Source organism: Coffea eugenioides, chromosome 3 (assembly GCF_003713205.1).
Source record: "Coffea eugenioides isolate CCC68of chromosome 3, Ceug_1.0, whole genome shotgun sequence".
Taxonomy (NCBI): Eukaryota; Viridiplantae; Streptophyta; class Magnoliopsida; order Gentianales; family Rubiaceae; genus Coffea; species Coffea eugenioides.
In genome coordinates, this window is record NC_040037.1 from 24,117,402 (window position 1) to 24,126,429 (window position 9,028).

Consider the following 9,028-nt stretch of genomic DNA (forward strand, 5'->3'; position numbering starts at 1 on the left):
TACAAGAATATCGGTGGAAATAGCCCAAGACAGTTGCAAAAGAAGCTTTACAACTCAAATCTAGCTTGTTTGTGGGCTCAAGAGGAATCTTAACATGATTTAACACTTTGTCTTTTGCATGAAATTCCTCTATAAATAGCAGCCTTTGGAGGACATTTTCACAACTTTGGAAGGCTAGAGAAACTCACCAAAAATGTAGTTTTCACTAGAATTTTCTTAGTTTATTAGCTAGACTAGTATAGTATAGGTAGTGTAGTTTATCCATCTTGTATTTGTAGTTAGATTTGGATGAACATTGAGGATCAAAGATGAAGAGTTTGAAACTCATGTGACAAGGGTGACTTCTCTCCTATCACTTTCTCTTTTGTATTTGATTTCATGTTTAACCATAATACAAGTTTGGTGTTTGCTTTCATGTTTAGTTAAAAGTTTATGGCTAGAGTTATGGATGAACTTTCAATATCTTGTTAGTGATAATTATTTTGTTATTTGATGATATTATTTTGAACAAGTTATATAACACTTTTGCTTTTCTAATCATGATTAACTGGCAATTAGTTGTGATTATCTAAAGGTTTTAAGTTTGCAATGAGAATTGAAATTTAACACTAGTTCAAGGAAATGATAAATATAGGGAGTACACTCACGAGAGTAGAGGTGCACCTTTGTGGTTTTAGTGATTGTTTCATGTAATTTATAGAAAAAATGAACTTGTAATTAATTTCATAACTACGAGAGTAGGTATGGTTTAATTACAAGTATAGTTGATTCACTATGAGAGTAGGTTTTACATAAATTAGGAAATTACGCCATAAATAACCAAGATAATAGCATTTACTTAACCGGTAATTTCATTTGCAAGAGTAGTAAGGAATTCCATATATCTACAAGCTTTTCTAGTGTTATTTTCATTATTTTTATGTTAATAGTAGTTTAGATAATAAAGGAGTTTGAAAACCACCAGTAATCGAAAATCTGCCCTGTGGGAGCGACCCTTAATACCCTATACTCGCTCACGACCTGTATACTTGCAGAAAAATTGCATGTGGGGTATTTCGAAATTTATAAATGTAAAACTTGACTGTGGATGAACTAATTGTTATATGTATACCTCGCGCTCGTCAAGTTTTTGGCGCCGTTGTCGAGGAGCGACAATATTAGGACCTAACAAACTTTATTAATTTAGACATTCGTTATGTTAGTTAGTTAAACTTTGTTTCTAGTTAAGTTAGAATTTCTAGTAATTTTGTGAAATCATTCTATATAATCTCTTTATTTTTTATTGTAGTGTATGCACGGGGCTTTTACGAATATTAGTACCTTTTGATCCGAAAATTGAAAGAACACTTCGTAGACAACGAAGGCATACACTGCAACAAGAAGGAGAAGATGTTCGACAACAAATTGAGAAAATTGCAATAGAGCTACCTTTTAAAAAAAAATGACGGAAAACGAAGCAAATAGGCGAGCTCGTAAGGATTTTGATCTATCGGGAACCCAAGAATCTCAACCAAGTATAGCACAACCACAGTAAATGCTAATAATTTTGAAATTAAACCATCATTAATCTAAATGATGCAACAATTTCAATTTGGAGGTAATGCCGTAGAGGATCCAAATACATACTTAGCCACATTTTTGGAGATATGTGATACAATAAAAATGAATGGAGTTAGTGAGGATGCTATAAGGCTAAGGTTGTTCCCATTTTCATTGAGAGATAACGTTAAAATTTGACTACATTCTTGTCGCGCCCATTTTTCGCGATGAAAATAATTATTTACAAAAGATGTGATTTTATTTAAAATAAGTGAAAAAGGACCTAGAATGAGACTTTAAAGACTGCGACAATTTAGGTCCAAAATTTAGTCTAAAAGGATTTTTAAGAAAAAAAAAGAGTCGCCACTTGGTATTAAGTTTGGGTGTACCAAGCACCAAAAATATATTTTTGATAAAAATGAAATAAAATAAAACCCTTTTCAACAACTCCAAGTCTTGAAAAAAACAAGAGAAAATAAGTTCGGTAGTCACGATTGAAGAAGCGTGAAGGCAAAGGTCGATTAACTCAAAACCTAAAGCACTCTTTCCAACCTAATGCTAAACTAGGTAGTCACGGTTGAAGAAAGTGAAGGCAAAGGTTCGATTAACTCAAACCTAAAGCACTCTTTCAATCCAGTCTAAACTAGTTGTGATATTTAGTTAAAAATTTTCCTAATCTAACCCTTAAATTTATCACGTTTGAATGTTTCCTATATGGATGCAAATCTAAATTTCTAAAAACGTCGAGAGGGACAAAATGTCCATTCAAGGGTTTAATCGATACCAGTCGCATTAATTGCGAAGGCCAAAATAATTCCTTGAAAGGGTCACGAGTATGCGAATGATGAAATTAAAAGTAAAGAAAATTAAATTAAATTATATACATGGGTATAAGTGATCAAAGAAAAATAAATGTAACATAATGGGTACGGGAGGCAAAAATTCATGATATAATTTTCTTGTATAGGAATCAATGAGGTATTTAAACTAAAGACTTATAATCACCCATATCCATGTTCAAAGAATAATTTTCTTAATATGAACAAGCAAATGAACTAACTTATTTTACAATTTTAAATGAGATGTAATTCTAAATGATATGATTAACACATATAGAGGGTAGGGGATAGAGGATAATATAATAGAAAATATCATGCAAATGAGAAAAAATCCTAAAAATATGCATGAAAATGCAATGAATGTCACGCAAGAGATGAATCTAACGCATGAACGATCTAAGAGTCTAGCGTTGGACTAGCTCATTTCTAAAGAATCTTACTAGTGTTGGACTAGCAAACATACGGAGAGAGAAGTCACAACTAGCATTGGACTAGTGTGGTGACGCCATGCATTATAATACATAGTAAAACAAATAAGGCATAAATTAAAACAAATAAACACATAAGAGCACGTAGCACGTAACACATAAGCATAATATCTAGTGCAAAAATTCTAAGGAAAGCGGGTAAAGCATATAACACATAAACCACATAAACACACAAACCTACCTATTACAACGGGGAATCTAACTACAATCTAAAATGGAAAAATATAAAAAATAAAACCTATCTATTCTATCTATTACAATAGGAAATCTAATTACAATCTAAGATGGAAAAGATATGATAAAATAAACCTAGTTATCCTATCTATTACATTAGGCTATCTAATTACAATTTTTGTAAAAAAAAAAATATTACTTATCTATTATATCTTGAGGTATTTAAACACCTCTCAAATAATTATAAAATTAACTAAACAAACATAAGAAAATTGGAATAAACATTTGAATTGAAAAAAATAACAAAACATATAAAAATATATATACACATAAGAGTACGTAGGAGCACATAAGAATACGTAATTGACATTTAAATAATAATAGGGGTACCTCCCTTTTAAAGTGGTGACTAAATAGAGTCAAATTACCCTATTTATACTCAAAATGAACAAAAGAATCATGGCACCAATTTAATTGAAAATAATAATAATGATAAAAATATTAAATTCACCTTAACATGTCAAACGTAAAGAAATTTAAGAACATCTAAAAATTACGAGTTAAATATACTCAAAAGTAACATAATTAGCTATTAAAGAAAAGAAACAATTATAATAAAGAGAGTCAAAATTCACTAGGGATTAAATTACAAAAATTGAAAAACTTTTAGGGTCAAAAATATAATTTTTTCAAAGTTTAGGGGTCAAAATTAAATAAATGATAAAGTTCAGAGACCAAAGTGTAATTATTTTAAGGGCCTAAGTGAAAAAAATTTAAAATCTTCTGGGCCATAGTGAAATTACTCAAAAGATGAGAGGTTAAAGTGCAAATTGTGGTTTCTGATTTGGGCAAGTAAAGGTCATCGGGCCGTCATTTTATTTCTTTGGGCCGAACACTACCTAAACCCAGCCGAAAGTCCAAGAGAAGCGAGTAGTTCAACCCGTTTTTTTATCACTCAAGTCCAACTAAAAGATGCATGGGCTTTGGTCTCCTAATCCAAGCCGAAACCCAAAAAAAACAAACCAAAACCCATTCCTAAAATCCAACCAAAATAACCATAAGCCCACCACAAAAAAAAAACATTAGCCCAACACTTTTTTTTTTCATCTTTTTCCTTCTTTTTTTCTTCTTCTTCTTCTTCAGTTTTCTTCTTCTTCCACCCGAGAAGTTGAAACTTCTCCCTGCTGGCGGCTATGGCCGCCTCCCGTGGCACCACCGCCGGACCACCACCGGCCGCCGGCAACCCCTCCGGTTGTGAAAAATTGCCAAAATACACCTCCACTCAACTTTGCGCATAGAATTCGATTTTGAAGTTAGTTTTTACAAAAAACGACTCGAAAGTGGCCAAAATGACAAAAGACAGCCCAGTTTTTATTTTTTCAAAACACCATATCTTTCACAAAAAATCATAAAAATTATACTATAACACTCCTTGCAACTTCTACAATATAACTATGATTTTAATTTGACAAGAAAACAACATAAAATGGCTAAAATAAAGCAAAACAACCCCTAAAATTCATTTTTTCTATTTTGGCATTTTCCCAAACAGTTAACATGCATATACAAAAAACATTCTTCTTTTCCTAATCTAGTTTATGACATTCCCAAATTTTCACCAATACAACACCAACAAAACCAGTAAAATAAAGCAACAAAAAAATAACCACACATACATTCAATCTAGTTAATTAAAAAAAAAAGCTGGAAAAAAGGAAGAGAAATAGCTCAATGAAGAATTTGGTCCCTTGGCCAAAGTTTTTGATGAAATTGTCAAGCTCCAATAGCCTAACCGATCGCTGCCTCCCTTTTGTTGTGTGCAAGTGTGTTGGAAAAATATTGGGAGAGAGGAGAGCCGAGGGTGAGAGTGAGGGTGCTTCTTGTTGTCTTTTTTTTTTCTCTTATGTCTGATGATGTCTTGTCTATTGGGAGCAAAAGAAAAGACCGAGAGTCAAAGTTTTTGGGAGTGGAGAGTGCTTTTTGTCCAAAGCCAAGAGAGAGCCGAGAGGGATGTCAAAAAGTCCATGGAATTTGGTTGCCAAAAAATGATTATCTTCACCAAATGACAAGAAGGATCCATGAGATAACATGATGGATTTTTTACCAAAATGAGAAGAAAGGTCAATGAGGATGGAGTGTAAAAATGGGTCAATAGTAGTTTTGATGAAACAAAAATGATTAGGATGATTTTTGATTTCTTGATTTTCTTCTTTCTTTTGTTTGTTTTTCTTTTTCCTAAAATAAACCTGGAAAAATGAGAAAAATACACATTAAAATGTAAAAAAATAAATAACTCATTAAATAGAAAAATTCAAGAAAATATTAAAAATTGATAAAAATTTGGTGTCTACAATTCTCATGCCCCTAACACTTTCACTACTTGGAATGATTTGTCTATGGTGTTTTTGAATAAATCTTCCCATCGGATAAAATGGCTAAACTTAGAATGAATATCACTAGTTTTAGTCAATTGGATGGAGAGTTATTATATGAAGCATGAGAAAGGTTTATAGATTTGTTTCGGAAATGTCCACAACATGGACTTTCTGATTGGCTAATTGTACAAATCTTCTATAATTGTTTATCCTTTTTTATTAAAACTACTATCGATGCAGCCGCAGGAGAAGTATTGATAGCAAAATCACCTTAAGAAACTCAAAATTTGATAGAGAAAATGGCGGCAAACAATTATCAATAGACTAATGAAAGAGATAATCCAAGGCGACAAGCAGGTATGATTGAAATTGATACCATCAATATGCTTAGTGCTCAAATGAGTAATATGATGAAGGTACTGAATAGACAAGCCGGATGTAGTCCAAGTTCTTCTTCCAATGTGCATGTTGGTTGTTGTTACATATGTGGAGGAGAACATGATACTAACGAATATGTTGATCTTGAGCCGGCTCAATTTGTCAATAATTACAATAGGAATATTCAAAACAACTCATACTAGAATACATACAATCCGGAGTGGAGTAATCATCCAAAATTTGGATAGAAAGAACAAGGCAATCCACAAAGACCAACCAATCTACCGAGATTCCAACCAAAACAACAACAAACGAATACTAAACTAAATTGGGAGATTGCGGTGGAAAAATTGGCAAAGGGTACTTCGGAGAGATTCAAGCTGTTAGAGGGGGGGTTGGATCAATTGATCAGAATGTATAGAAATGTGGAGGTCCAGATTGGTCAAATCGCCAATTCTATTAATAATTGAAATCAAGGGGAATTGCCAACTAAAACGGAGGTAAATTAGAGAGAACATGTAAAGACCATTACCCTGCATAATGGTAAATGATTACAGGAGCCTCCAGTGATAGAAAATGGAGGGGACAATGAGAGTGAGAGACAAGGAGATGAGCGAATGGAGCAAGAGGTAAGTGTGGGGGATGGTAGTAAAGGAAAATTGAAAGAAGAACAACCTACAACCTCCACTACTGTTTCGATACCTCTGGCAGTTCTATGTTCTCAATGACTCAAGCCAAATAAACTTGACAAAAACTTTGAAAATTTGTCAAAATTTTCAAACAATTGCATATTAATATTTCTTTCGTTGACGCTATCTTACAGATTCCTTCATATGTCAAGTTCCTCAAGGAGATCATGACATGAAAGAGAAAATTGGAGGATCGCAAAATGATAGCATTAATGGAGGAATATAGCACTATTATACAAAACAAGCTGCCACCAAAATTGAAGGATCATGGGAGCTTTTCTATACCCTGCACCATCGGTAACATTGAATTTTCTAAGGCATTATGTGACCTTGGTGCAAATGTATCATTAATTCCTTTAACGGTGGTTAGACAATTAGAGTTGCATGAGCTAAAACGCAATAATATCACTTTGCATTTAGCCGATCGGTCTATTAGATATCCATTAGGAATCTTGAAAAATGTGTTGATTAAGTTCAAAAATTCATCATTCCTGTGAATTTTGTGGTATTAGATATGGAGAAAGATATGTGTATGTCAATTATTTTAGGTAGACCATTTTTAGCAACTGCGGGTACTATTATTGATGTCAAAAATGACAAATTAAAGTTTCAAATTGGTGAAGAACATATAGTATTTAAATTGAATGAAATGGAAAAGTACCCTTCTTTTACTGATCATATTTGTTTAATTGGCACTATTGAAATGCTAACCCAAGAGTTGAATCTAGTCAATTTTGATTTCGATTCTCTAGAATTTTGTTTAATAAGTACAGGGAAACAGGAGAAAAATGATGAAAAAATTGAAGTATTGGCCCAATATTTAGATGCACAACCTCCTTATAGGAAAGGGCATATGTACAAGAATCTTGGACAAGGAAAGCGACTTCTACTACCTTCGGAGATAGAAGTTCCAAGGTTTGAATTCAAACCACTTCCTAGCCATTTGAAGTATGAGTTTCTTGGTTAAAATGAAACTCTACCAGTGATTGTCAGTACTTACTTGGAAGAAGAACAATTTAATAAGTTGCTAAGAGTTTTAAAGAAGCACAAGAAGGCTATCGGATGGACCATCTCCGACATTCAAGAAATTAATCCTTCTATATGCATGTATCGATTCTTTTGGAGGATAATTGCAAACTGGTGGTCGAATTGCAAAGAAGGCTTAACCCGAACATGAAAGAGGTAATAAGATTAGAATTTATCAAATAGTTGGATGTAGGTATAATCTTCCCTATATCGGATAGTGTATGGATTAGTCCAATTCATATTGTCCCAAAGAAAAGTGGAACTACCATAGTTAAGGGAAAAATGATGAACCTATTCTCTCTAGACTTATGGTAGGGTGGAGAGTGTGTATAGACTATAGAAAACTAAATGCAGTCACAAAAAAAGATCACTTTCCACTACCCTTTCTTGATCAATTATTGAAACGTATTGTTGGTTATGAATTTTATTGTTTTTTTGATGGATTTTCAGATTATAACCAAATAGCAATAGCTCTCGAAGGTCAAGAAAATACCACATTTACTTGCTTGTATGACACATTTGCTTTTAGAAGGATGTCATTTGGCCTTTGCAACGCCCCTGCCACATTCCAACGCTATATGATGGCAATTTTTTTCTGATTATATTAAGAAAATTATAAAGAATTTTATGGATGATTTTTCTGTATACGGTTCATCGTTTGATCATTGTCTTCATAATTTGGACTTGATTTTGCAGAGATGTGAAGAGACGAACCTTATGTTGAATTGGAAGAAGTGCCATTTTATGGTCCAAGAAGGAACTGTCTTAGGGCACAAGATTTTCACAAGAGAAATTGATATAGACAAAGCCAAAATAGAAGTGATTGAGCGAGTGCTACCTCTAAACAATATTAAGGGGATTAGAAGTTTTCTAGGACATACGAGCTTTTATAGACGATTCATTAAAGATTTTTCCAAAATAACTAAACCATTATGTGATTTATTGTGCAAAGATACCCCATTTTATTTTGATGATAAATGTTTAATGGCTTTTGATAGGTTGGAAAAAGAGTTGACCTCAACGCCGATTATAACTTCACCGGGTTGGTCTCTACAAAATGATCGGATCCTACCTTAACTTGTGCACTACCCCTTTAGATGGTATAAGAAACATAAACATGCAAGTCTCATTGGATTAAGTATCCGAGACACAGGGTGGTTTATTCCTATAACGGGATTCCCTAAATGGCATTCCCTTCTAGGGTTTATGCTTGATGCCATTCATTAAAGCGATAAAATATGCAGTACACAAATGAAACGTGACCTAAAGGAACCCCTTTTTGTATGCCGGGTTGGGCCTAAAATGAAATGTATTCATGCTGCAAATACGAAGCATTGAATTTAAACGTGTCACGTCGAATAGGGTAGGCTCCTACAGAGTACCATGCCAGGACTCTTATTTCCTAGGGCTCATGAATGTAATGGAAACAAGAACCAAGAAAAGTTAGTTCAATCAGATAAATACACATAACACATTGTAGCAAAGAGATAAAGCAATAAAAAAGGAATAGAGGGGTTGGA

General features: G+C 33.3%; 1 non-coding gene across 1 annotated transcript; it reads right to left on the minus strand.

Moving 5' to 3' along the window:
- Positions 1-5,477: 5,477 nt before the first annotated feature.
- LOC113767265 lies at positions 5,478-5,584 on the minus strand. Its single transcript, XR_003467980.1, has one exon. It is a non-coding gene; the product is annotated as a small nucleolar RNA R71 (small nucleolar RNA).
- Positions 5,585-9,028: the final 3,444 nt, after the last annotated feature.